This window comes from Enhydra lutris, unplaced genomic scaffold, assembly GCF_002288905.1.
Source record: "Enhydra lutris kenyoni isolate GAN:26980312 unplaced genomic scaffold, ASM228890v2 scaffoldscaffold35, whole genome shotgun sequence".
NCBI lineage: Eukaryota > Metazoa > Chordata > Mammalia > Carnivora > Mustelidae > Enhydra > Enhydra lutris.
The window spans coordinates 1,809,829-1,836,529 of NW_019154119.1; the positions used below are offsets into that span (position 1 = coordinate 1,809,829).

At 39.9% G+C, this 26,701-nt stretch overlaps 1 protein-coding gene across 1 annotated transcript in view; it reads right to left on the reverse strand.

Annotated features, from left to right (window-relative positions):
• Window positions 1-25,931, reverse strand: part of LOC111154185 (lysocardiolipin acyltransferase 1) — a 177,903-nt gene extending 151,972 nt beyond the window's left edge. The window contains exon 1 of the mRNA XM_022513629.1: window positions 25,823-25,931. The gene's annotated coding sequence lies outside the window, so the exon portion shown is untranslated. The remainder of the gene's footprint in view (window positions 1-25,822) is intronic.
• Window positions 25,932-26,701: the final 770 nt, after the last annotated feature.

Here is a 26,701-nt window from a genome sequence, read left to right on the forward strand (position 1 = left end):
AAGTAATCTGAGCTAGCTTGTTACAGACAAATAAATAACCCATCAGAGAGCTGTCAACCTATAAACAATAAAAATTTACCTTTACCTACCCACTATTATTTTATATAAGCTGGTCTTGGTTCCACCACTTACTATATGACTTTAGGCAAATTATTTAACCTCTCTGAGTCTCAATTTCTGCACTAGTAAAATAGAACTAAAAATGCTACCTACCTCATGATTATTGTGAGAATTAAGTACCATAAAGTGAATGGTGACTAGCTCCAGGGACAAAGCAAATATTCCATAGTGGTTAACTACTACTGTTTTCTCCAAACTGATGTGTTCAAAAGTTACTTGAAGTCACATCCACGACTTAAGTTACTTGAAGTCAGATCCACGACTACCTTTCAAAACTTCACAACCCTCAGGATAGTGCTAAACACTATGTAGATGTTCAATATTTACTGACTGAAGACTAATAACACACATGGAATCTAGAACCTTGAAGCTGAAGTAGGTTTTAGATGTCATCTGGAACAGTTTCACTTAATACAATAATAAGAATCACTGAAAATTATCAAATCTTTGCTGAAACATTTCCAGAGTCAGAAACCTGCCATATCAAAAAGGCATAGAGCAATAATTCTAACTACCAGAATATAAGATTTCATTGTACTGATTACTTTCATAAACTTATCTGAAAGGCTGAATTCACTAGAGGGCATCACAATATTAGGAGAAATCAACTATCAGAAAGAATCAGTCAATATTTATTCTAAGAAGCACTGCACCCAGTTGTATAACATATATATGTTAATTTTTAAATTATTTGTTTAAATATACATTAACATACATGTACAGAAAGAATTTTTTTAAAAGGTTATAAAATCATTACTTACAAGTCCCTGTCAATAGGGTAAGTAATTCAGATTATCATAAAGCCTGGGTTCTTTCTGATCCCATAATAAGGCCTCCTAACAATTTTAAGCAATTTTAATAATTATAGGTTTATAAAGGAAAAGCTTGCAAAACCAGACTACATTTATTATTGTTCCTTGCAGCCATAATCCAAGTAACCACCAGCTTTCCATAAAAGGACCCAGCGCCAAAGAGAAAATTATCAATTTCTCTTTAAGAAATCCAAACCTAGACCCGTGTATAACCAATTATTTAAAGGATCTAAAACTAAAACGTTCACATTCATTACCAAAATAATGGTACAACTCTGAAAGTTCATCAGGCTTGGTCCAAGAGAACTGTCTTCAAAAATCCTCTAACTCCCACTCATAATTCATAGCACCTGCTCACTGTGTAATATGCAAAAAGGAAAACAGGGAATTGTCTATAGCACACTCTTCCACCTTATCACATTCCAATTGTATGTGAAATTTTACAGCTCACATGCAGATTCTATCAAAATTCCAATGGCCTTTTTTTTGCAGAAGTAAAAAGCTGATCCTCAAACTCACATAGAATTGCAAAGTCTCAAGTAGGCAAGCAGTACTGAAAAAGAAGAACAAAGCTGAAGGATCACACTTGCCAACTTCAAATCTTACTACAAAACTTACAATAATGAAAACACTGTGATACTGGCATAAGGAGAGACATGCGGACCAACGGAAAAGAATCCAGAAACAGACCCATGCATCTATGGCCAACTGATTTTGAACAAGGGTCCCAAGACCATTCAATGCAGAAAGAATAGTCTGCAACAAATGGTACAAAGTGGACACGCACAGGCAAAAGAAAGAAGTTGACCTCTATACCATACCATACATAAAATGGATTAACAACTTGAATCCAAGAGCTAAAACTGTAAAACTTTAGAAGAAAACATGCAGGTAAATCCTCATGACTTCAGATCTGACAACAGATTCTTAACTATGACACTAAAAGCCCTAGCAACAGAAGAAAAAATAGTTAAGTTGGACTTAATCAAAATTTAAAACTTTTATATATCAAAGGACACTATCAACAAAGTAAAAAACGCCCCACAGAAGAAAATTTTTGCAAATCAAGGGTCTAGTATCCAGAATATAAGGAAACTCACAACTCAACCACAAAAAGACAACTTTTTAAAACGGGCAAAGAATGGGGTGTTTGGGTGGCTTAGCTGGTTGAGCATCTTGACTCTTGATTTCAGCTCTGGTCATGATCTCAGGGTTGTGAGACTGCGCCTCACGTCCAGCCTCACACTCAGCACGGAGTCAGCTTGAGAGTCTTTCTCCCTCTCCATCCCCCCTGCTGCAGCTCATGCTCCCACCTTAAATAAATAAATAAATAAATAAATAATCCAAAATGGGCTAACCATGTAAATAGACATTTCTCCAAAGACAATATACAAATGGTCACTAAGCACATGAAAAGATGTTCACAGTCACTGTCACTAGGGAAATGATAATCATAACCATGGTGAGATAGCACTATATACCCAACAAGGATGGCCAAATTTTAAAAATGGAAAATAACAAGTAATGGTGAAGTCATGGAAAATGTGGAACCCTTAAACATTGCTGGTGAGAATATGAAACACAGCTGCTGTGGAAAACAGGTTGGCAGTTCCTCAAAAAGTTAAATATAGAATGACTAAATCACCCAGCAATTCCACTCCTAGGTATCTACCAAGAAGGACTGCAGAAACAGGTACTCAAATACTTGTCCACAAATGTTTACAAAAGCAGCATTATTCACCATAGCCAAAAGGTAGAGACAACTCAAGTGTCCATCAGTGGATGAATGGCAAAACCAAGTGTGGTATCTACATAGGAAATACTACTCGTCCTTAAACACAAATCAAGTACTGATATATACTACAATGTGGATAAACCTTAAAAACATTATGCTAAGTGAAGAAAAAAAAAAAAAGCAAGACTCAAAAGATCACATATTATATGATTCTATTTATGTGAAATATCCAGAATGGGCAAATCCAGAGACAGAAAGCAGACTGGTGGTTGCTGGGGGATGGGGAAAAAAAGAGAAGTAACTGCTTAAAGGTACAGAGTTCCCTTCTGAGTTAAATAAGTGTTTTGGAACTAGACAGAGAGGTGGTGGTGGCACAACACTGTGAATGTACTAAATGCCACTGATTTGCTCACTTTAAAATGGTTAATTTCAGGATATGTGAATTTTATCTCAATTAGAAAAAAAAAATCAATAGAGAGATACCAAAGGTCACAGCCTTTTTTCCAAGTATCCAGAGTGGAGGTCATTCATAAAAACTGATTGTTAAGCCATAATGGAAATCTCAATTCTACAGGACACATTTTCTAATTATTATGTAATAAAACTAAGAATTTATAATAAATTCAAAACAAAGGACCCTAATGATTTAGAATATTTAAACTCTCCTAAATAATGAAAAAAAATTAAGGATAAACAAAACTTACAGTTCTCAAACTTTGGTGTCCTGGGGAGCTTGTTTAAAATTAAGAAGTTCTACATACACATGTATATATAGTTTCCCACAGCTACTATAACAAATTACTTGGTAGCTTAAAACACCAAAAATGTATTCTTTCACAGTTCTAGAAGCTAGAAGTATGAAATCAGTGTTAGTAGGCCAAAATCAAGGTGTCAAGGTGTCAATATCAAGAGCCCTCCAAAGGCTCTAGGGGAGAATCCATTCCCTGCCTCCTTCAGCTGCTGGTGGCTGCCAGAATTCCCTGCCTTGTGGCCCCATCATTCCAGTCTGTCTCCTTGGTCATCACATCGCCTCCTACTCTCCTGTGCTTGTGTATAATCTTTTTCTGCCTCCCTCTTATAAGGATATATGTGCTGTCTTTGGGACCCACCCAGATAATCCAGAATAACTTCCCACTTCAAGATCCTCAACTTAATCATATCTGCCAAGACCCTTTTTGGCCATAGTAAGATAACATTCACACATTCCAGGGATCAGAACTTAGATTTTTTTTTGGAGTCGACCGAAGCACATCTTAAAAACATATGCCAAATCTTTTGATCAGGAATTAGATAATCTTATTAGTCTCTAGATTTTATAATGCAACATCACAGCCTTCTGACCTTCAGAACTACAAACACTATCTGAAATTAACTCGGGAATCTATCACAAGGTGTGCAGAGACTATCACAGCAGCACCCATTTGTCTCTCGCAAATGTCTTTTTTTTTTTTTTAAGATTTTATTTATTTATTTGATAGGGAGAGAGATCACAAGTAGGCAGAGAGGCAGGCAGAGAGAGAAGGGGAAGCAGGCTCCCTGCTGAGCAGAGAGCCTGATGAGGGGCTCGATCCCAGGACCCTGAGATCATGACCTGAACCGAAGGCAGAGGCTTAATCCACTGAGCCACCCAGGTACCCCGGGAATATAAGTCCTACATGTCTACTTTACTGTAAATATAAATGAATTATTCTCAAATTTTGTACTCTCTCCTGAACAATCTACATGCACGCATCTGGCATGCAAACTCAACAATAAATTGAGTTTTCTTTCACTTCTACATTGGTAAGGAGGGGTCTTTTTGTTGGCAGGACTTTCCTTATTTCTCATCTCATTTTACAGAGTTGGGTAATAATGAATTACATTTTTTAAATTAATTTGAAATGAACTACTTTCCAAAAACAGCAAAATTTATTTTTATCTTCTAAATTTTTCCAGACACATGATTTCAAGGCCTACTAGCCCATGAATCTCCTCTAGAATCAAGTAGGTTTCATTTCATAGAATCAAAATAAACTCCAGATGAATTAAAGAGGTTTTTGTAAAATATGAAAGCATTAAGAATTAGAAAATATAACAGAAAAAAAATGAGCAAAGAATCAAAACAGTCACATACATAAAGAAACTAAAAAAAAAAAGAAAAAAGAAAAGAAAGAAAGACAAATCAAATCAAAGCAGTGTGATGCCACATCTCCCACTACTACCTTTTCATTTAGGACAGTGATAAGATCTAGCAAAAGTGAAGGCCTAGAGAAACAGGTACCCTTAATACATACAATTACCATGAGTAAAACTGACAGAGCTCTTTTGAAAAGGCAAATACATTTTTACCTAATAACTCTACTTCTAATCCTCTATCCTACATAAGTACTCATGCAAGTAATATATATACATATATATATACACATATAAAAATGCTCACTGAAGCACAATTCATGGGTAAAAAAGTCAAAATAATATAAATGTCCATCAATGGAAAAATGCCTACATGAGGATCTATGCCTACAATGGAATGTAGGTAGCCAGTGAAAAGAATGATGTATACCATTCTAAGCTCTCCTTTAGAAAGCTAGCCATGGGGGGACCTGGGTGGCTTAGGTCACAATTTCCGGGGTCCTGGGATCAAGCCCCATATCGGGCTCCCTGCTCACTGAGTCTGCTTCTCCCTTTCCCTCTCCCTGCGCTCCCCCTGCTCGTGCTCTCTGCCAAATAAATGAATAAAATATAAAAAAAGAAAGAAGAGAGAAAAAAGAAAGCTAGACATGACACAGTAAGTGAAAAAAGTACTTAAGAGTGGGAACTAAATTATTGTAGTTTTATTTAAGGGAAAAAAACAAAACTAAGGAGCATAAATAATATGACTACATATTAACAGAAGCTATATTTTCAAAAAAAATCTTATCACGTGGGAAAATCCTCTTAACATTCGGTGTAGACTACAAAATTGTATAAGCCACTACATAAGCAAAAGTAATGCAAAAGGGTTTTGAGCTGTATTTTATGCATTTCTTGCTTTCAAAAATGCATAAATGTTACTTATATAATTGAAACAAAAATCAATTAACATTTTTCTATTTTACATGGGGACCCAGATGACCAATAAATCATTACTGGTCAGGAACCAATAGGACCAATTCGAACTCTACAGAATACAAGAAATTGATGTAAAATGATGTAGTGAGTTCATGTACAAAGAAGAGTTTTAAAAACATAGTCACCCAATCTTACCCAATGTAAAAAACGCTATTTCCTTCAGATTGGTTACTTTGAATATATTTATTCTGATGTTGCACTACTAAATATACTTTCAGACTTGTATAGTTTGAAATTTTCCTCTGGTCAGTTCAGGTGACAGATAAAAAGGTAATTCTCCATTGTATTTACACCTTATTTTTAAGTAAAATTGGTATTAACCACATGATCACCTGTCCTGATCATCTAGGTTGGCCCAAGGATGACTAATTTCAAACAACTTTAGCTTCAAAGACCAGTTTTAGCACAAGTTCAGTTAGTTAAATCAATATGCTAAAGCTTTTGAGGACATATTTTAAGACAGTTAGCAGATACTGGCTTCAAAAAACAGACTTCAGATGAACTGAAGTCTTCACCGCCATCAACACCACCTTTCAGTATGTGTCCATCAACTTCCTCCATTCCTTTTCATTTGTGGGCATCGTGCCCAGAAGGATCCTCTTCCCCAGCCAATTATCAAAATCCTACCATCTCTTCAAGACCATACTCAAAATACGTCTGTTCCACAAATTGCTCTTTTGAATTCTAGAAGCATTTCATTATCTGTACTGCTCATTTGGTCATCATGTGCTATTTTTATACTGACATTCTTTTAATATATTCTGACTTCTCATTATAGTTTATAAGGAACTGGAAGATATATCCTCTATTTCCAATGCAATACACTGGACCTACACACTGAGTGGCCAATCCAGGAAACACAAGAGGTGTTTGTTTTCTTTTGTTCTATATAAAGACTGGGACAGTGTTATTAGTTTAGAACTGATGAACTATAGTGAATTTTGAACAGCTAGCCGCCTAAGGAGTATGGGTTCCATCCTACCATAATGGAGAATTTCAAGTGCCTGAGCCCAAAAGTGATGTAGAAAAAGCAGTCCTCAGTCCACAGCTCAAAGATTGGCGGAGTTGGTAAGGTTCTAACCCTCCAATCAAGAGGGTTAGAAAGGGTTAAGGGTTTACTTTAAGGGTTACATAAAGGGTAAAGTAAGGACTGTAGAATCAGAAAGCACTGGGTTTGCCACATCTAGCTCTATTACTCTGAGCAAGTTCTATGACTTTTTAAAAACTTCACTTTCTTTATCTATAAAACAAGGAGATAAAACCAGAACCTACCTAGCTATAGTTAGTATTACATAAAATAACACATATCACAATGATTGACAAGGAACAAATACTGAATTCTGACACCAATTCTCTTGACACCACCAATTCTGGCACACTACCTGGAGCTAGCATCAGATCCCACAGTTAAAGGGCAAGATACTCAATAAGACTGCCCTTGCATCACACGTCCCCAAGCTATCAGAACTTCTGTCTAACCTTGCCACAAATTCAAGGGCTCCCACAACCCTCCTTCAAGTGAAATAATTTGCTAGAATGACTCACAGAACTTGTTGAAAACACTATATTTAAACAATTAACAGTTTTATTATGAAGTATATAACGTAGGAAAACCCCAGTGGAAGACACGCATAGGACAAGGTCTAGGGGAAGAGAATGAAGGGATTCAGAACTTCCAGACCCTCTCTTGGAGAAATTCAGGTGTCACCCTTACAGCACATCCATGTGTTCACCAGCCTGGAAACTCCAGTGATCCCAGAGTTTATATAAAGGGTTTCATTACATAGGCATGGTTGATTAAATCACTTATGCATGAATGAACTCAATCTCCAGTCTATCTCCTCACCCCAGAGATCAAGAGGTGGTAAAGTTCCAACCCTCTAATTGATAGCTAAGTCTTTCCCAGCCCCTCCCTTGAAACTATCTAAGGGCCCATCCTAAGTCACATGATTAGTATAAACTCAGGTAAGGTTAAAGGGGGCTCATTATGAATAATACAAGATACGCCTACCACTCAGGAAATTCCAAGTGTTATTGAAGCTCTACGTCTGGAACCAGGGACAAGAACTAGACAGTCTTTATTGTATCACATGCACAATAAATGTAAGCTATTATTTTAGAAACCTAGTAGTAGGCTATTAAAATAATGCAAGCATAATGATGAGAAGGGGAAAAACATCAAAAGCATTACAAAAGAAGCAATAGAAAAAGGGGGGGATAGGGGAGCTTGGGTCAAATTGAGTATAATGATTCAAACCTGGACGACTCAATGTAGAAAAACACACATCCAGGGGAACTGAGGATGGGATTGAGGATGAACTTAGTGTTAGCCAAGTTGGGAAGGAAGGCAACAACCAGTGATTTTGAATGGACACAGACAGATGAACGTGCACCTAGAGACAGAGGAGAACATAGCAGAATCAGTTCTCAAAAGTTATCCCCATAGATAAGATTCCCTACTCACCCCCCAAAGGAAGCCCTCACTACTCAAGGGAGGATACTTGTTAGTGGTGTCACATAACCTTCTACAGGAATTAAACAAAAGCAAATTACTGCATTCAGCAGAAAAGTTAACGGTTGAAATCTAGAACATATTCATGGTGGCTCAGTCCGTTAAGCGTCTGCCCTTGGCTCAGGTCCTGATCCAAGGGTCCTGGGATCGAGTGCCGCATAGGGCTCCTTGCTCAGCGGGGAGCCTGCTTCTCCCTCTGCCTGCAGCTCTCCCTGCTTGTGCTTGCTAGTGCGCATGAGCGCGCGCGCTCTCTCTCTCTCTCTCTCTCTCTGTGACAAACAAATAAATAAAATCTTTTATAAAGAAATATTTTGGACTCAAATTGTACTTTATTTTTAACATAAAGATTCAAAAAGAATCACATTACCAAATAGCAAACTGAAATGTGGTCTTGTTCTTCGACAAAAAAGGACCATTTTTTTACCTAACAACAGGAAATTTATAATGCATCTCACAGAAGTGTTTATTTTTTCAAAGAAAAGTTTATGGAACAGCCATAGAACATTTCAACAACACAACATAAACAGAACAACTATCATCAATTCAGAAAAGCTTCATGCTCAGGTACGTGAAGCAAGATAAATACTTCAGGCACAGACACCATTACACAGACTTACTCAAAGCTTTTACAGCCGGTCCAGCTTTTAGAAAGTACACTCAATACCTAGAAACTGCCATGTTAATGACCCATGGTTCAAAAGGATCACAATTTATTCTTCCATACAATGTACATATTATAGAGGCTATTTTTAGGCAGTTAGGCTTGAACGATGGAAACATGATCAAGGCAAAAGGGCCCCCAGTGGCCCCCTGGTTGAATACAGACGGGCCCATAGTGGACCCACCTCAGAATTTCCATAGGCCCTAACTGAGGGCTACTTACAATCAAACATTTACCAAAAAATTTCTGTAAGTCCCCATACCTCCTCACCCCCTTGAGAAACAGCCACCCCCTGCCCAACCACCAGCACCTAGTGGCAGACAGCCTCGCAGTAAACTCGTCTCCTTCATTCTGTCTTGGGTGAATCCTTTCACTGCTTGTGCCACCGGCGCCCACCCAATCATTGTGGCACATCTGGAGAACCCCCCCACATCCAATCCAGAGAGACCCCATACGTATCATCTCATCCTCTTGTTGCTAGCATCCTGGAAGAGAGTCCCAACTGTCTTTCAGCCAGTGAGGGTGACAAATGGGAGAAAAAAGGGAAAGCAGAGTTTGGGAACAACATACCGGGCTAGTCAGATGGTTCATGGTATCAAAAGGCTATAATGGGCCTATGGAACGGAGATATTCCATACCGACTAGATTAATGAGCAGGTTTATTGACTCAGGAATCCGGGAGGACTGTGCTGGGTACAGTACTAAGTAAGGATGGGAATGACAGAGAGTGCAGTAAGAGCCCAATGTGTCCCATGTCCCCAAGTTCCAGACTGAAAGCTAGGCAGCAATGTTATAATCCTCCAGGTCCTCAGAACTTTGGTTTTTCCCAGAAAGCAACAGCCCCAGCCAGAATATGGACAGTGAGGACAAAATCTAAGCCTAGTTCCCAACGTCCACGAGGAACGGGATAAGGGGCAACTCCCCCTCCCCATCCTCCACAACACTGGGTGTATTCAAGTTCCAAAGATGGCTGAAACCTTCCTAAAACCTTCCTAAATAAAGCAGGCATGACACACTCTCCCCACTTCCTGGACTCTAAGTCTAAAGCCAAACTACAAAGACCATTTTATTTTGCATGAAACTTTAAAATATATTTGCATTAGGCAGACTGCTACTTTTGTTTAGAGTAATACTTAATTCCATTATAATATGTAAACCAATTATAAACTCCCTGTTCACATGTGAGGCATTTTGCATTGAGGCTTATTTCCATTATCCTAAGCTAAGAGTAGCTGAGGATGCTCTTGGCTTGAGCCATCCCCCAACTTGCTCCAATTACATAACCTACAAAAAAACAAGGTCTTCTCCCAAACCACTGTTAATTTCTGAGGGGCTTAAATTCTCTCAGCCTCTGAAGAACCCCTCTTCTAACTCAACCAATTCACCAAGTCTACCCTGCTCCCAACACCTGAACGCCCCCCCCCCACCCAAGCTCCAAAAAATTCTCAAGTAAAACATTTGTTAAATACTGAGGGTCAGAAGGAACGGTCAATTTAAATAACAGATATCTTTGAGCCATCTTTCCAGCTCCTCCCTCTTCTTCAAACATCCAGTGTCGTACTCACCCAAAAATTACCTTTGAAACGCTAACGGTTATCCCTAGGTTAAGCAAAATTCAGCCCTTTCACCTCTACTCGCTGGCGAGCATGCCCACATCCATCAAGGTGCTGAGTTCTAAATTTAGCCTTCCATCTATCAGAATCCACCCTCCACATTTTTTTAAGGCCAAAGGGTAATATTTCTGTTACCTTGTTAAGCCACATTTCCAGCCCTAATGCTTCTTTGCAGTACAAAGGAAGGCAGAACAGGGTCTCCTCAATGAATGTTTACTGAATTGAATTACCAGGCCACTGTTCTGAGTAATTGCTCACCAGATCAAACTGTACATTTCCCTCTCTCAGAGCAGAAAGGTCACTTGCACGTTAAAAGCACCCTCACTTCCAAAAGCAACTATTACCAGTTGCTTTGCTGCGTTCTTTCCAACAATTGCCAGTGAAATCTATGACCTAACAACCAAGTAAAAAGTCCCCTCATTTTTTGTTGTTGTTGTTGTTACAAATTAAGAAAGTAAGTCTCAGGGGTACCCGGGTGGCTTAATCAGTTGGGCATCCAACTCGGGTCATTATCTGGGGGTCCTGGGATCCAGCCCTGTGTTGGGCTCTGCGCTAGATATGGGGTAGGCTTGGGGTTCTTTCTCCCTCCCTCTCTGCTCCCCTCCTTGCTCATGCTCACAGTCTCTCTCTAATAAATAAAACATTAAAAAAAAAAAAGAAAGAAAGAAATCAAGTCTCAGGGAAGTAAAATTAGTTATCCATAGCCTTCTGATAACAAAAAGCAGAGTTCTGAAGATGTGGGAGGTACTGTAAGAAATGTTACTTGCGACATCTCTTTTAATTCTCATACCTCGCAACTGCCATAGGAGAAAACAGCACCATGACCCCTCACTGCAGTGGGTAAACAGGTTAAAAAATAAAATCCCCTGTTCCAAGTCTCTATGACAGTAAGTGCTACCATGGGATTCAAGCCCAACAGGCTAAATTCAGAGTTCATGCTGTTAATGGATAATTTAAACAAACAAAAAGATAACATTGAGCCTTCCCTACAAATATAAATTAACATCTATGATTTTATTTAACTCATTAATTACAGAACAAATAAAATGCTTTATTTGGGGGCGCCTGGGTGGCTCAGTGGGTTAAGCCGCTGCCTTCAGCTCAGGTCATGATCTCAGAGTTCTGCATCCGGCTCTCTTCTCTGCGGGGAGCCTGCTTCCCTCTCTCTCTCTCTCTCTCTCTCTCTCTGCCTGCCTCTCTGCCTACTTTTGATCTTTCTGTCAAATAAACAAATGAAATCTTTAAAAATAAATAAATAAATAAAATAAAATGCCTCATTTGGTTCAAAAGTGACTCCAAAGAGCACAAACATATAGGCAATCAGAAATAGTGAAACACATCTGCTTCACAGATCCAAAACTGGCTTCTTTCAGCAAAGAGGAAAAGAGATCAATTGTATCTCTAACCAAAAAAAAATTCACTTGCATGTCTAAGGACAAGAATAACTTGTGTTGCTGTCAGGTACTCACAATTCTCAAAGTTGTAAAATAAATGAAAAAAAAAAAAAAACAATAAAAGCTGAAGACCCCATAGATTAGATCTATAGGAAAAGTGCTCTAGATATCACCTAATTTCTAAAGAAGACCCCCAGTAATCCTTTTGGTTACTCAAAGATTTTCACAGATTCTTCTTACATAGCTCTCAACCACTATCCATAACGCCTATTTCTCCTCTTAGAAAAGAATCCACAGCTTCAATATCTCTGACAACCTCCAGAAAAACTGAGGCTTTTCCAGAAACCTAATTTTTCAATAAGATACATTTCCCTCTATCACACACTAGTCAGAAATTTAGATTCACAATGAATTTATATATAAATGAATTTATATATAAATGTATATATATAAATATATATGTATATATAAATGAATTTATATATAAATGTATATATATATATAAACGTGCTTATATATAAATACAGAAATAATCTGTTGGATTGCCAAACTTCTTAAAAGATCTGGAACTACTGGGAGTTTGGTTTTACTAAACAATGAGACAGAAAATTATTCTCTGGAGAAATAAAGACCCAGTTAAACTATCACTTTCAAGTAACTGACCTAAAATTAACTTCTTAAGTATCTTACTGGTCAATTTATGTTTCTTAATTTCCACCCTACGTTTTCTTCAAAAAAAAAAAAAAAATCCCAGTCCAACTTCTGCCTCTGGTAAAATCAGTAAGATATACTACCCCTACTATTCCAGCTAAGTGTAACTAAAAACCCTGGACATCATATAGAAGACAACCAAAAGAGGACTCTGAAGGAGAGAGGAAGGCACCAGCTGGGGACCTGGGACCCATGGAACAACAGGGTGCTGAGTTTCCTTTTGCATCATATGGACGTGGAGGTGAAGAAGCCCATTATCCAGAAATGCCAAGGGGGTTAGACAAAAAAGTCTCTGCTCTTTCAAAGGACCAAGAAAAGAGCAACACCACAAGACAGAAAACTTTTAGACAATAACTACCGCACTCTAGCCAAAAAAATCACATACAAAACTATGGCCCATCCCTACCCATGACAACACAGGCCAGGTAGGGAGCCTAAACTTTCCCTCTCACCAGGCTGTAATGTCGTGCCTCAACATTACCTCTTTCCTTTACACAACCCCTGGCCCCTTCAGGGATCATATCAAAGGCTTCCTGTCAGGTGGGTTTAAAGACCCTCTTCCCCAGCCACACAATGTCTACGGAGAGCATCTGGAGAGCCTGGACATATATTCCCATGACAGTAACAAGGCACTCCTTCCCATCCCCATGGAGGTGGTAGATGAAAGGCCGGATAGAGAGGCAGGACTTTCACCACCCTCCAGGTTAGGAAGGTCATCCCCTCCCAGCAGTGTCCAGAGATCCATGGAAGGGGGGAGGGGGGATAGTTAAGAATACAGAGTAGTATTCAGGGGTGGCCTAGAAAGGAGCTGAAATGCCCACCTCTGCCAGCAGCAATGAGGAATCCCACTTTGTGTGTCAATGGACCAATTCCTGGAAAGCACACAATTCACCCAAAATGAAATAAATCATTTCTAGCCCTGTAACTTTTAAGGAAATTGAACTCATAATTAAAACCTCCAGAAAAAGAAATCTCTTGGCCCAGATTGTTCCATCAGAGAATTATACCAAATTTTTAAAGAGGAATTATCACTTCCAGAAAACACAAGAATAGGGAGTATTTTCCAATTCCATTTACAAAGCTAGTATTACCTTGACACAAAAAACCAGAAAAAGATAGTAAAAAAAAAATAAAACTACAGACCATTATATGAATATAAATGTAAAATCCTTAACAATGTATTAGCAAACAGAATTCAACAGTACATAAAAAGCTGAATTTAGGGCGCCTGGGTGGCTCAGTTGATTGAGCGATCTCAGAGTCCTGGGATCGAGTCCCGCATCAGGCTCCCTGCTCCACTGGAAGTCTGCTTCTCCCTCTGATCTTCTCCCTTCTCATGCTCTCTCTCATTGTCTCTCTCTCAAATAAATAAATAAAATTTTTTAAAAAAAGCTGAATTTAATCAGAGATACATGGTTAGTTCAATATTCAAGAATCAATCAACGTAATCCACAATATTAACTGAAAAAAAATCCACAAGGCCATACTAATCTATACCGAAAAATCAACTGATAAAACTCAATACCTGTTCATAAGAGAAACTCTCAGAAAAAAATGGAATAAAAGAGAACTTCCTCAACTGGTTAATGAGCATCTACAAAAAACCTCCAGTAAACATTACTACACTTGATGATAGAAGACAAACTGCACAATCCCTATTATTGGGAACATGGCAGGGATGTCCACTCTCACCACTCTAATCCACCACAGTAGTGGAAGTCCTAGTCAATGCAAGGAGCAGGAAAAGGAAATAAAAGCCACAGAGAAAGAAGAAGTAAAACTCCTATTTGAAGATGACATGAGTTTTCCACAGAAAATCCCAAGAAAACTACTTTTAAAGCCTCCCAGAACTAATAAATGAGTTCACCAAAGCTGTAGATACAAGATAAACATTTTATTTTTTTTAAAGATTTTATTTATTTATTTGACAGAGATCACACGTAGGCAGAGAGGCAGGCAGAGAGAGAGGGGAGGAACCAGGCTCCCCACTGAGCAGAGAGCCCAATGCGGGGCTCGATCCCAGGACCCTGGGATCATGACCAGAGCCGAAGGCAGAGGCTTAACCCACTGAGCCACCCAGGCGCCCCCCCACAAGATAAACATTTTAAAAAGCAACTGCATTTCAAGTGAAAAGGCAACCTACACAAAAAAATTTTAGTCATTTATCATATATAATATATATATGTATGTGTGTGTGTGCATGTATGTGTGTATATATATGTATACGTGTGTGTATATATATATATATGGGGCCTGGATCTAGAACATAAAGAACTTTACAACTCAGTAGTGAAAAGGCAAATAACCTAATTTAATATTTTATTTATTTATCTGACAGAGATCACAAGTAGGCGGAGAGGCAGGCAGAGAGAGAGAGGGAAGCAGGATCCCCGCTGAGCAGAGAGCTTGATGTGGGGCTTAATCCCAGGACCCTGAGATCATGACCTGAGCTGAAGGCAGAGGCTTAACCCACTGAGCTACCCAGGTGCCCCGGCAAATAACCTAATTCAAAAAACGGGCAAAGGATCTGAATAAATATTTCTCCAAAGAAAATATACAAAGTGACTAACAAGCACATGAAAAGATGTCTGAGGACATTTGCCATGAGGGACATGCAAATCAAAACCACAATGACATCACCTCACATCCACTAGGATATTATAATATAGCTTCCCTAGAATGTCCCTATAATCAAAAAGACAGATAATAATAAGTGTTGGTGAGGCTGTAGAGAAATGGGAACACTCACACACTGCTGATGGGATTGTAAAATGGCACAGCCTGGAAGAGTCTAGCAGTTTCTCAAAAGAATAGAGTAAGAAGAAAACAGAGAGGGAGGCAAACCAAAGAGACTCTTAACTATAGGGAACAAACTGAAGGTTGCAGGAGGGGTGGTGGGTGAGGCGATGGAGTAACTGGGAATGGACACTGAGGAGGGCACTTGAAGTAACGAGCACTGGATGTTACATGCAACTGATGAAAAACTAAATTCTACCTCAGAAACTAATAATACACTATGTTAACTAAATTGAATTTAAATAAATTTTTTTAAAAAGATTAAACATGTTTACCATATGACCCAGAAATTTAACTCCTAAGTATATACCAAAGAAAAATTAAAACATATACCTATACAAAAACTTGTACTTGAATGACCATAGCAGCATTACTCATAACAGCCAAAAAGTGATCATCAACTGATCGATGGATAAATAAAATGGGGCCTATCCATACAATGGAATACCTATCAGCCATAAAGATGACGCACTGATTCATGCTACAACAGGGATGAACCTTGAAAACATGTTGAGTGAAAGAAGATAATCACAAAAGACCACATACTGTATGATTCTACTTACATGAAATGTCCAGAATAGGCAAATACATAAAGACAGAAAGTAGATTAGATCTTATTTAGGGCCCAGGTTGGGAAAAAGGGGAGTGTTACTGTTAATTAACAGAGGACTTCTTTTTGAGGTGATGAAAATGTTCTAAAATTAATTGTGGTGATGGTTATATAACTCAATGAATATATTAAAAATCACTACCAAACCCATGGCTGAAGTCTTCGTAGAAATTAACAAGGTGATGCTAAAATTCATATGGATATGCTCGGGAACCTAGATTAATCAACACAAACTTGAAAAAGAAGAACGAAGTAGGGGGACTCATACTTCCTGATTTCAAAACTTACCACAAAGCAACTGTAATTAGGATAGTGTGGCACTTACATAAGGACAGACATATAGACCAATGCTATAGAACTGAGAGTTCAGAAATACACTCATTTGTCTATATAACCACGATATGACCCAGCAACTGCACTCCTGGGCATTTATCCCAGTGAAATGAAAACTTAAGTTCACACAAAAACCTGTACATGAATGTTCGTAACAGTTTTTATTTAAGAGCCATTCACTAGAAATCACCCAACATGTCCTTCAATGGGTACATCCACACCAAATACTAAGGCTCATGAGGAATACCAAGCAAGAAAAAAGAACAAACTATTGATACATGCAACAACCTGAATGAACCTCCAGGGAATTATGCTAAGTGGAAAACGACAATCCCCAAAGGTTAAATACTGTATAATTCCACTTACAAAACATTTTTGCAATGGAAGAATTCTAGAAATGACGAACACATTAGTGGTTGTCTGAGAAGGGGGTGTATGGCTATCGAAGGACCACATAAGGAACCTATATGCCAAAACTGTTCTGGATCTTGGCTCTATCAATGTCAATATTCTGGCTGTAATACTGTACTACAGTTTTACAAGATGTTACCATTGGGGAAAACTGGGTAAGAGGTACATGGGTTCCTTTTGTACTATTTCTTACAACTGCAAGTAGTTCTACAATTACCTCAAAATAAACTGTCTTAAAAAGAAGGCAAAGGAGGGGCACCTGGGTGGCTCAGTCATTGGGCGTCTGCCTTTGGCTCAGGTCATGATCCCAGTGTCCAGGGATCCAGCCCCAAGTCAGACTCCCTGCTCGGCGGAGACAGCCTGCTTCTCCCTCTCCCACTCGCCCTGCTTGAATTTGCTCTCTCGCTGTCTCTGTCAAATAAATAAATAAAATCTTAAAAAAAAAAAAAAAAAAAAGGAAGGAGGAGGAGGTGGAGGAAGACTGGACCACAGAAGAGGAAAAGGCAATGTGGCCACAGACGAAAGTACTGGAGTGCTGTGATCACACCAAGAAATGAAGGCAGTCACCAGAAGCCAGAAGAGGCAAGAACATATTCTCCCTGGAGCGTCTGGAGGCGGCACAGTCCTCCCACACTTGGACCTCAGCCACTGATTCTGATCTAAGACTTCTGGCCTCCAGAACTGTGAAAATGTAAGCTGCTGCTGTAGTAAGCCACCAAGTCTGTGGTATTTGTTACGGCAGCCACAAGAAACGAATATAAGTACTCATCTCCTAGAAATGTAAAGAATTAACAAATAGGTATGGAAAAGGCCCTTGAGAAGTCTGAATTGCAACTGCAAAAGAAAACCAGATACAATTTTAGAGTTCTGAATTCAAAATAAGAATATTAACACCCCTAATTTTTGAAAGTTAAAGAAATCTGAGATAAAGAGAAAAAAATACAGCTTTAGGAATATCTCTGCCCAATGCAGACTGAGTTCCCTGAAGATTAGCCCACTCAGAACTCAAGAACTATTTATATCAGTAACTCTAGGAAAGATTCAATCTTGATTAACTCTGACTTCCAAGGTATTTCTTCTCAGAAAGAAAGAAAAGGTAAATTGAGCTGGATTCATTACAACCATAAATAAACTAAGCAAAATAAGGTTACTCCAGCACCCCCTAGACTACTCTAGATTATTTCAGTCCTGCTTCTACACTTCTCTTCCATTCTTACAGAGAACAAAGCAAACATAATTCTCCCTTTAATTTAATCAACTGGTCCTAATTAGCAGCCATGCCGAAAAAAACAATTTAAGTTTAAATTTGTAGTTATTCACATTAAAAATATGTTACTCCCATAATTCACAAATTCTCCAGTTTGAATACATCATAAAACATCATTACGTGTATGTTTATAACACAAACAATAAAACCAGAAATACGTTTTTACTGAATTTCAGATGATAAAATGACACATGTAAGAGTATTAAGAGAGCCAAAACAATCACAACACAGGAAAGGAGAAAAGCGCAAAAGGATCTCTTATTTGAAACTCCCACATAGGGTGCCTGGGTGGCTCAGTTGGTAAAGCGACTGCCTTCTGCACAGGTCATGATCCTGGAGTCCCCGGATAGAGGGATAGAGTCCGGCATCATGCTCCCTGCTTATTAGCAGGGAGTCTCCCCCTGACCCTCCCCCATCTCACGCTCTCTCTCCCTCTCTCGCCCACTCTCTCTAAAATAAATATATAAAATCTTCAAAAAGACAAAAAAAAAAAAACTTCCACATCATAGGGGTATCTGGATGGCTGTCAGTTGAATGCCTGATCGGCTCAGGTCATGATCTCAGGGGCGTGACACTGAACCCCACATGGGGCTCCCTGATGGGCATGAAGCCCAGAGAGAGATTCTCTCTCTCTACCCCTCCTACCCCATTTCCCCTCCTCTAAAAAAGAAAAAACTCCCACATTATAGAATCATCCTAAGCAGCTATAGCAAACTATGTTCAACATGGATATTCAGAAACTTTGAGCATAACTTGTAATATAAAGCACACTCTTATTCAAATAATAATCTTACACCTAAAACCACATAAATAGAGTATATTTTAAATTTAAAGTGAATTGGGACGCCTGGGTGGCTCAGTTGGTTGGACGACTGCCTTCAGCTCAGGTCATGATCCTGGAGTCCCGGGATCGAGTCCCGCATCGGGCTCCCAGCTCCATGGGGAGTCTGCTTCTCTCTCTGACCTTCTCCTCGCTCATGCTCTCTCTCACTGTCTCTCTCTCAAATAAATAAATAAAATCTTTAAAAAAAAAAAAAAAAATTTAAAGTGAATTAAAACAGGCATTACAGCAGACCCTGGAACCAGACTGCTTAAATTCAAACACATGTTATTTCACCTTTCTGGCCCATTTCCTCAAAGGTAAAATGAAGATTATAATAGTACTCACCTCATAGAAGAATTAAAGGAACTGCAAACTTAATGAACTTGGAACTTAACCCAGTATGTAGTAAGCACTCAACAAATATTAACTGTATATAATTATTATTAATAACTACCAGAAGAGACTGTCACCATGACAGCCTATGGACCTCATGTTTCACAGCTGTCATGCTTACCTTTCATCATAGAAAATCTAGAGGTGACAAAAGAGGACTCTCAGTGATCTTTGGAGAGAAGGCACTAATTCATCCCCCCTCTAGAGAGTAAACTCAAGGACAGGAATCATGTCTTATATGACTCTGTCCCCACCACCAAGTTCATGGTGTCCAAAAATATTCAAGGTAAATAAATAAAAATGTTGGTGTTCAAGCAGCTCCTAGTTACCATCATTTTCTTCTGTAAGCCCACATAGGCAATTTTTTTTTTTTATTTAAAGGCTACACAATAAAAAGAAAACATAATTCTAAGAAAACATCTGTATGACAACAACAGGATGGCAGAAATAAGAGCCACAGACAACGCTGGCTTCCCCAAGGTACCTGAACACTCCTGTGGGAAAGAGTTGCTGTCTGAGCTAAAAATCACCTTTTTCCCTCCACACTCTGGGTCACACAGAACTCTACGAATGGCCGCCACCACTCTCTTCTCCTCCTCATTCTCTTATTCCTAATTTCCATCATTTGCCTTGTGACACCTATGGAGAGCAGCTCACCAACACTCAAAATTCCTGCTTCTCCCAAGGGGATTAACTATACACTTAAAACATAAAATGGAGGCGAGCTCTTATTTGAGTTGGAAAACAATGGGTAGCTTAAGTCTTCCCTTTACTGTCCCCAGAGCAGCAATCTACTTCCTGGGAGGAAGTGAACAATTTCATTTTTCAGAAACCTCAACTGTGAAAGACTGCTGATAAAGTGGTTAATTCCCCCAGGTCAGCTTTCACTGATGGTGCCCCTCAGATATCCCTTCATTTGCCTCCAGGGTAATCACAGTAGGACCCTCATGTTCCCACTGCCAGAGAGAGAGGACTAGGTAAAGGTACAATGAACACTGTCAAATCAAGCTAAAGTTCACCACGGCCTTTAGTGAGCTTTTCCCCATGACTACAGGAACTCAACCACAGGCTTTCCTCAGCTTCACTCTTACATACAAAACCTTGCAGCCAAAGTGATCACAGTGGTCCTCATTACCCAAGAGCAATTAGCATGGAATGGAAAAAAAACCACACAGTGATTTCTCTTAAACAGGGGCATTATACAATGATGAGAAAAGAGTGGGTTTGGGCGCCTGGTGGCTCAGTGGGTTAAGCCTCTGCCTTCAGCTCAGGTCATGATCTCAGGGTCCTAGGATCAAGCCTCACATCAGGCTCTCAGCTCAGCGGGGAGACTGCTTCCCCCTCTCTCTCTGTCTGCCTCTCTGCCTACCTGTGATCTCTGTCTCTCTCTGTTCAATAAACAAATAAATAAAATCCTTAAAAAAGAGAGAGAGAGAGACTAGGTTAGAATTTCCCCCTCAAAAATGAAACACAATATAAATCAATTTATTTTCATAATATATCTGATATTAATGAAAATTTAGGTTACACTTGCAAGTATACACCAATTCTTAGGACAAGGAATTAACAAGGAATTGGGACATAACTTTGTAGCCTAATTGTAAAACTGCATGATATGAGAAACTTGATTTCTCATTTGCCTTTTACAAGACAATTATAACAAAAGAAAAATTCTAGGTTTCATCATTAATTCCTATGAAGCCTCTCATGCTTTTTTCAATTCTTAGCATTTTTCCCATCATTCCTGCTGGGTTTCCTCATCAAAATTGGCTTAACATTGCCAAATTCTCACTAGCTTCCCTTTAAAGTATAACAGAAAGTGCAGAAATATTAAGTGTGCAACTTGGAATTTTACATATACATACACCCACATAACCTCCACCCAACTCAATATACGGGACATTTCCAACACTCCAGAAGGTTCCTGAATGAACCACTATTCTGACTTCTATCACGAGGAAATAGTTGTACCTTATTTCTGGACTTCATTTAAATGGAATCATATGGTATGCAATCTTTTGTCTACAAAACCCATCCATGTGGCTGTATCAGTAGTTCATTCATTAACTGTTTTTGTAATATCCTCTTTTATAAATATACCACAATTTACTCATCCATTCTGCTGCTAATGTACCTTAGGTTTTATCTAATTTTTAGTTATTATGAATAAAGGTTGTATGAACATTTTTTTACTTTTTTTTTTTTTTGGTAGACCTATATATCCCTTCCTCTTGAGTATGTTTCTAGGAGTAGAATTGATGTTTTAATGGGTAAGATTAGACACAGCCACAGTTTTCCAAAATGATTGTACATTCCCACCAACATATACAAGATTCAGTTGCTCTACAATACTGGCATTAATAATCTTTCTAATTTTAGCCATTCTGGAAGGCGTGTAGCAGCAGATCACTGTTTGAATTTCTATTTCTCCTCTGGGAGTCTCCATTTGGGACTAATAACACTGAACACCTTTTTATATGCATACAGACCATTCAGAGATCCTCTAGTAGAAAGTGCCTGTTCAGAACTTCTGTACATGTTTTAAATTGTCCTTTTAATTTTATACATACAAACACACACACACACACACACACACACACACACACACACACTCTGGGTAGGAGTCCTTGGGCAGATATATGAATTCCAAATTTCTTTTTCCAGTCTGTATTTTGCCGTTCATTCTCTTAATGGTATCTTAGGTGGAGAGATGTTCTCAATTTTAATGAAGACTGACATCAAATTTTATCAATCATTGTTACAGTCATTGCTTTCAGAGTCTTTTTTTAAAGAAATTTAGTCTAATAGTACTAGAGTACTAGTTCTCTGAGTTGTGCTTACGGTTTGAACAGTTCTCAACCTTGCTCTGAAAGCATGAAATCCTTCATCTCCGCAAGGTTTCCAGCTTCACCTTGCAGTCCATTTAGAATGCATTCATTCATGTTATGTTGTCAGTTGCTAGACAACTCTACTGTTCTGGGTGTTTGATCCGTTTTACAACTAGAGAATTCATTTGTGATTATTTCCATATTATAATGGACTTCTATACAAGTGTATTAAAAACCTAACATAAAAATAAATGAAAAAAATCCTCTAATACCTATTATTCTAACATTTTACCCCAACATATGTTAGATGATTCTTCCCTCTCCTTTTGAGTGGCTTTGCTCCAGTGGAGCCAACTTTTTCACCAGACCCTGTTGACTTTTATGACATAATTGAGTTTTCTGTAGTCTATGAAACCAGAAGCCTACAGGAAGTTATAAGCCTGGTTCTATTAAATCTTATTGACCCCAAAACCTCAAAGAGTTTACAATCCTCCAAAAACCCAGTAATGAAGAACTTTCTGCTCTATCCTTTTCTTGAATTAATGAACAATATCTCCAATCTGCAACCATATTGTTCCCAAAAAACAAAACAAAAACAAAATACCTGACTCTTTACTTGCTTAGCAAGTGTTCCCCTCTCCCACCCTATAATTCTTCACACCCAATCAATCTTCCCTTCAGCTTTCAAAATGTGTGTGGTGGACTCTGAACTCTACTCTGGCAGTGGATGCCCCAGTGCACTCCCTCGCCACCTCTTGCTTGGAATATGGAAACTGTCCTTAGCTAATCTCCTTACATTCTTTCACCCTGTCACCACCAGTCATCTCTCCAGAACATAAATCTGATTGTATTACTCATTTGATTAAGATTTTTCTACAGGTCCCACTGCCCATGTGATAAAGTCCCTCTCTCAGCTGAGAATTCACTATCTTTCCTATGTTCTTTCTCAGCAACTTCTGCAGAACTCTGGTCTGACCCTTGGACACCCATGCACTCTCTCACCCTGACTCTCCACTGCTAACTCCTTTGGCTGAAAGCACTTTCTCCTTTACCCTGCAGTCAGCTCCCTTCCTCACTTGGTCAGGGCCCCCAAAACAAAACCAACTGTTCTCTCGTATGTGTTCCCACGGCTCTCTATACCCACCACAACTACATCTAAGTCCTTCTCAGACTGCCTTAGTTAATTGTTTGTTTGTCTCATTCACCAGTCTACAAACTTCTGGACCTGGGACTTCTCCCTGGACTTCCTGGATGATAAGGTCAGGAATCAATCTTCACACGCCAAAGACTTGGCAGGACAATTCCATAAAGGTTCAAAGAATGAATAAATGTCCAAGCCACTTTTATTCATATCCTTTTATTTTTTCTATAGAGTGGACTACTGTATACAAACACATCAAAGCAATGAACCTAATGTAAGTTTTCTTTCAAAAGTAACCCAACAAGTTATTGAGAGTTTAATAAAAACTAAAATTTTCCTTAATTATTGATTATTGCTTCCTGTTAGAAATTAATCAACTCTTTGTTCTGAAATGCTTTTTTAAAATAAAGGGCATTAAATAGATAGATAGATAGATAGATAGATAGATAGATGGCATCAAAAGTAGGTTGAATATACCACTTAACCAAAGTTACTGTAATCATCACGATATAAATCACTATTGGATGCCAATGGAATGAATGAAACACGGTTATTACTTACACAACACAACCAAAGGATCACAAACAAAATACTTCATTGAAAAATGTGTTCCTATGTATCCCCTTAACACATAACAAATCTGAATGATACAGGAAGATGGTATGTACAGTGGTTGAGAACACAGTTGTTTAATTTGTGCCTCAGTTTCCTCATCAGTAAAAACAAAGATGAGAAAGTAAGTACTTCGCAAAGTTGCTAGGTGACTGAGTCTGCACAGACAATGTCCTTGGCTGAGTAACCGTAGGGTAAGAAATGTCAACTGTTACCCCTATATTTTTCACTTTTGTAAGCCCTTTCACATATATCATCTTGGTTTTCCTCAAAAAAATACAATGAGAGGAGGGCCTGGGTGGCTCAGATAATTGTCTGCCTTCGGCTCAGGTCATGATCCCGGGGTCCTAGAACTGAGTCCCATATCAGGCTCCCTGCTCAATGGAGAACCTGCTTCTCCCTTTCCCTCTGTTTCTCCCTCTCCCTCCTCTGCTCCCCTTGCTTGTGCAAACTAGCTCTGTCAAATAAATAAATAAAATCTAAAAAAAGAAAAAAAATACAATGAGATTGTCTGGACAAGTAATGCTTTGCCCATTTCAGAGGTAAGATACTGACAAAGAGGTTATATGATTTCCCTAACGTGGCAGAGTAGGACCACTCCTACTGAAGCCCCAGGCCAAACTGACCAAATCACCAGGTAGCAGTGTGGAAGAAAGTCTTTTGGGTTCCCCCCCATTATTTCCTTCTGGTGGCAAGCAGCAGCCAGCCTAAATAACTGGTGGGGGCAGATGAACTAACCCACTTGCTCGGATTAAAAGGTAGGAGAAGCCTCACTTTCACAATGCCTGACACACAGTGAGCACTCCAAAGACAGGAACTACTGATGACTGAAACACAAAGTGCTACTGTGCTTTCTCAATGACAGAACAAAGCACTCCACAAAATCAAGCCTGCTATCAAATAAAAAGTCACTTGATAGTATGCTTATCTGTCACATCGAAGTACAATGTGGCAACAGGAACTTTTTAAAAAACTTATAAAATAGATAATTTTTTTTACTCTCAAAAATCAACGGATTTGCAAAAAGGACTTCCATTAAGACGCTTTTTGAAAGCTAATTATATTTCATTACATATCTTTGCCCAAAAAGCAAAATGAATAGACAATACTTCATCCCTGAAAGGCCTTCACCATACTTTCCATTACTTCCCTAAGCTTAATCTGAATCCTAAACCTCAGACTTATCCACAGCCACGTCCACATGAATACCGTTAATGAGCTTCGAAGGCAGAGGCAATATTCCAAGGAACCCATCTAAGCGGGAAACTGTACAAGTACAAGGAAAGATAACGTCTCTAAGACACTCAAGTGCCCTTTTTATTTCTCCAGTGAGACGGTGGAAGCTAAGATACACCTTAACAATCAGACTTGACATCGGTTCCTGGCTGGGGCCTACCTTTCCTTTGGTGGCACTGCCACCCTGGCACCTATGGGCAGGCATCTGGCGCCTGAAGATACACAGATTAGGGGTCGACAACCCACGCTCAAGCCTCGCACGTGGCGGAAACTTTGGGGCGTTTGCACATGTGATTCAACAATGGCAGAAAGACAGCTACGTTTGGGGCGAGGCAGCTCCCGGACCGGTCCAGCTCTGGAGCAGGAAGGTCTTGACATTAACCGGGAACAGGGATTGCGCTCCTGGCCCAACTAGCCCCGCAGTCGCCTAGCTCTCGCCGAGCCCGCCCGCGCGGCCCCGCAGCCCTCCCACGCCTCCACTTGCCTCTGGGAATCGCTTCCCCCGTCTCCCTTCACCTGAGCCGGTGACGCCGCCACCTGTGTCGGGCCCCCAATTCCTGGTCAAGCGACCCTTATCCAGGTCGCAGCCCGGGGACGCCCGCAGCTCAGGGGGAAGAGTCCGTGGGGTTACTCCCCCTCCGCCACCTCGGGGATCCCCCGGCCACCGCCGCCATTTTACCGGCGCGTAACACCCCCCCCCCACCTGACAGTTCCAGCCTCCCACCTGTGACCAGCAGAGGACGTCGCGCTTCACCGTGGGGGTCGCGTGGACGAGCTGGAGAATCTTGGGGGTTACAACCTCTGAGCAGAACCCGCCGCTAATTCATCCCAAATCGGGGAGGCGTCGGGCTCGTCGCCCTAGTAATGCGTCCAGGCAGGCTCCACCCTGATTGGCTACGAGCGCCGTGACGCTACGGCGTCCCCGGCTGCGTGGAAAGCCCAGGTCTCCGGCGCCCCGCCCCTGCTCTCCAGCCGGGGGCACCCCGGGCACTGGTCCGTAGTGGAGGGCTCCCTTAAAGAGGCCACGCTCGCTTCCTCGTCTGGCCTGGGGGCCAGGTAGGGGTGAGAAACAATAGGAATAAGAAGCTGCGGAGGGCCTTGTCCCAGGGAACCTAATCGTCCAACCAACCCTTAGAATTTCAGAGTGGAAAACAGAAATCTGGGGAATTTAATTTACAAGCCTAATTTATGGCCCAAGGTCCCTGGGCAAAGTAGAACCAGTTCTAGAACTCAGGTTCCTGATGGGCATACCAAGTGCTCCCGTGCAGACACAGTATTTCCCCACTGCTAAAGAAACTCCCTCCTCTGAGCTCCCACATCCCTTACATCACAGATGAAGTTTTAGAATATAGGTGAGGTTTTCATTGGGTCGGTAGGAGCCTGGAGCCGAGGACCAAGAAAGAATTCTTGAGACAGCTTTGGTGCAAAATGGTGGTTTATTAAAGCACGCTGCTGCCTGGGGTTGTGAGGGGTGGCAGGTTTGTACGATGGGGTTGGGGGAAGGAAAAAGGAGGTTTCAATAGAACTTTATATGCTAAAGAGGACCTACAAGATACCAGATACCGGAGGCCTTACCATTGCCAAGGTCTTTTTGCCCTTTTTA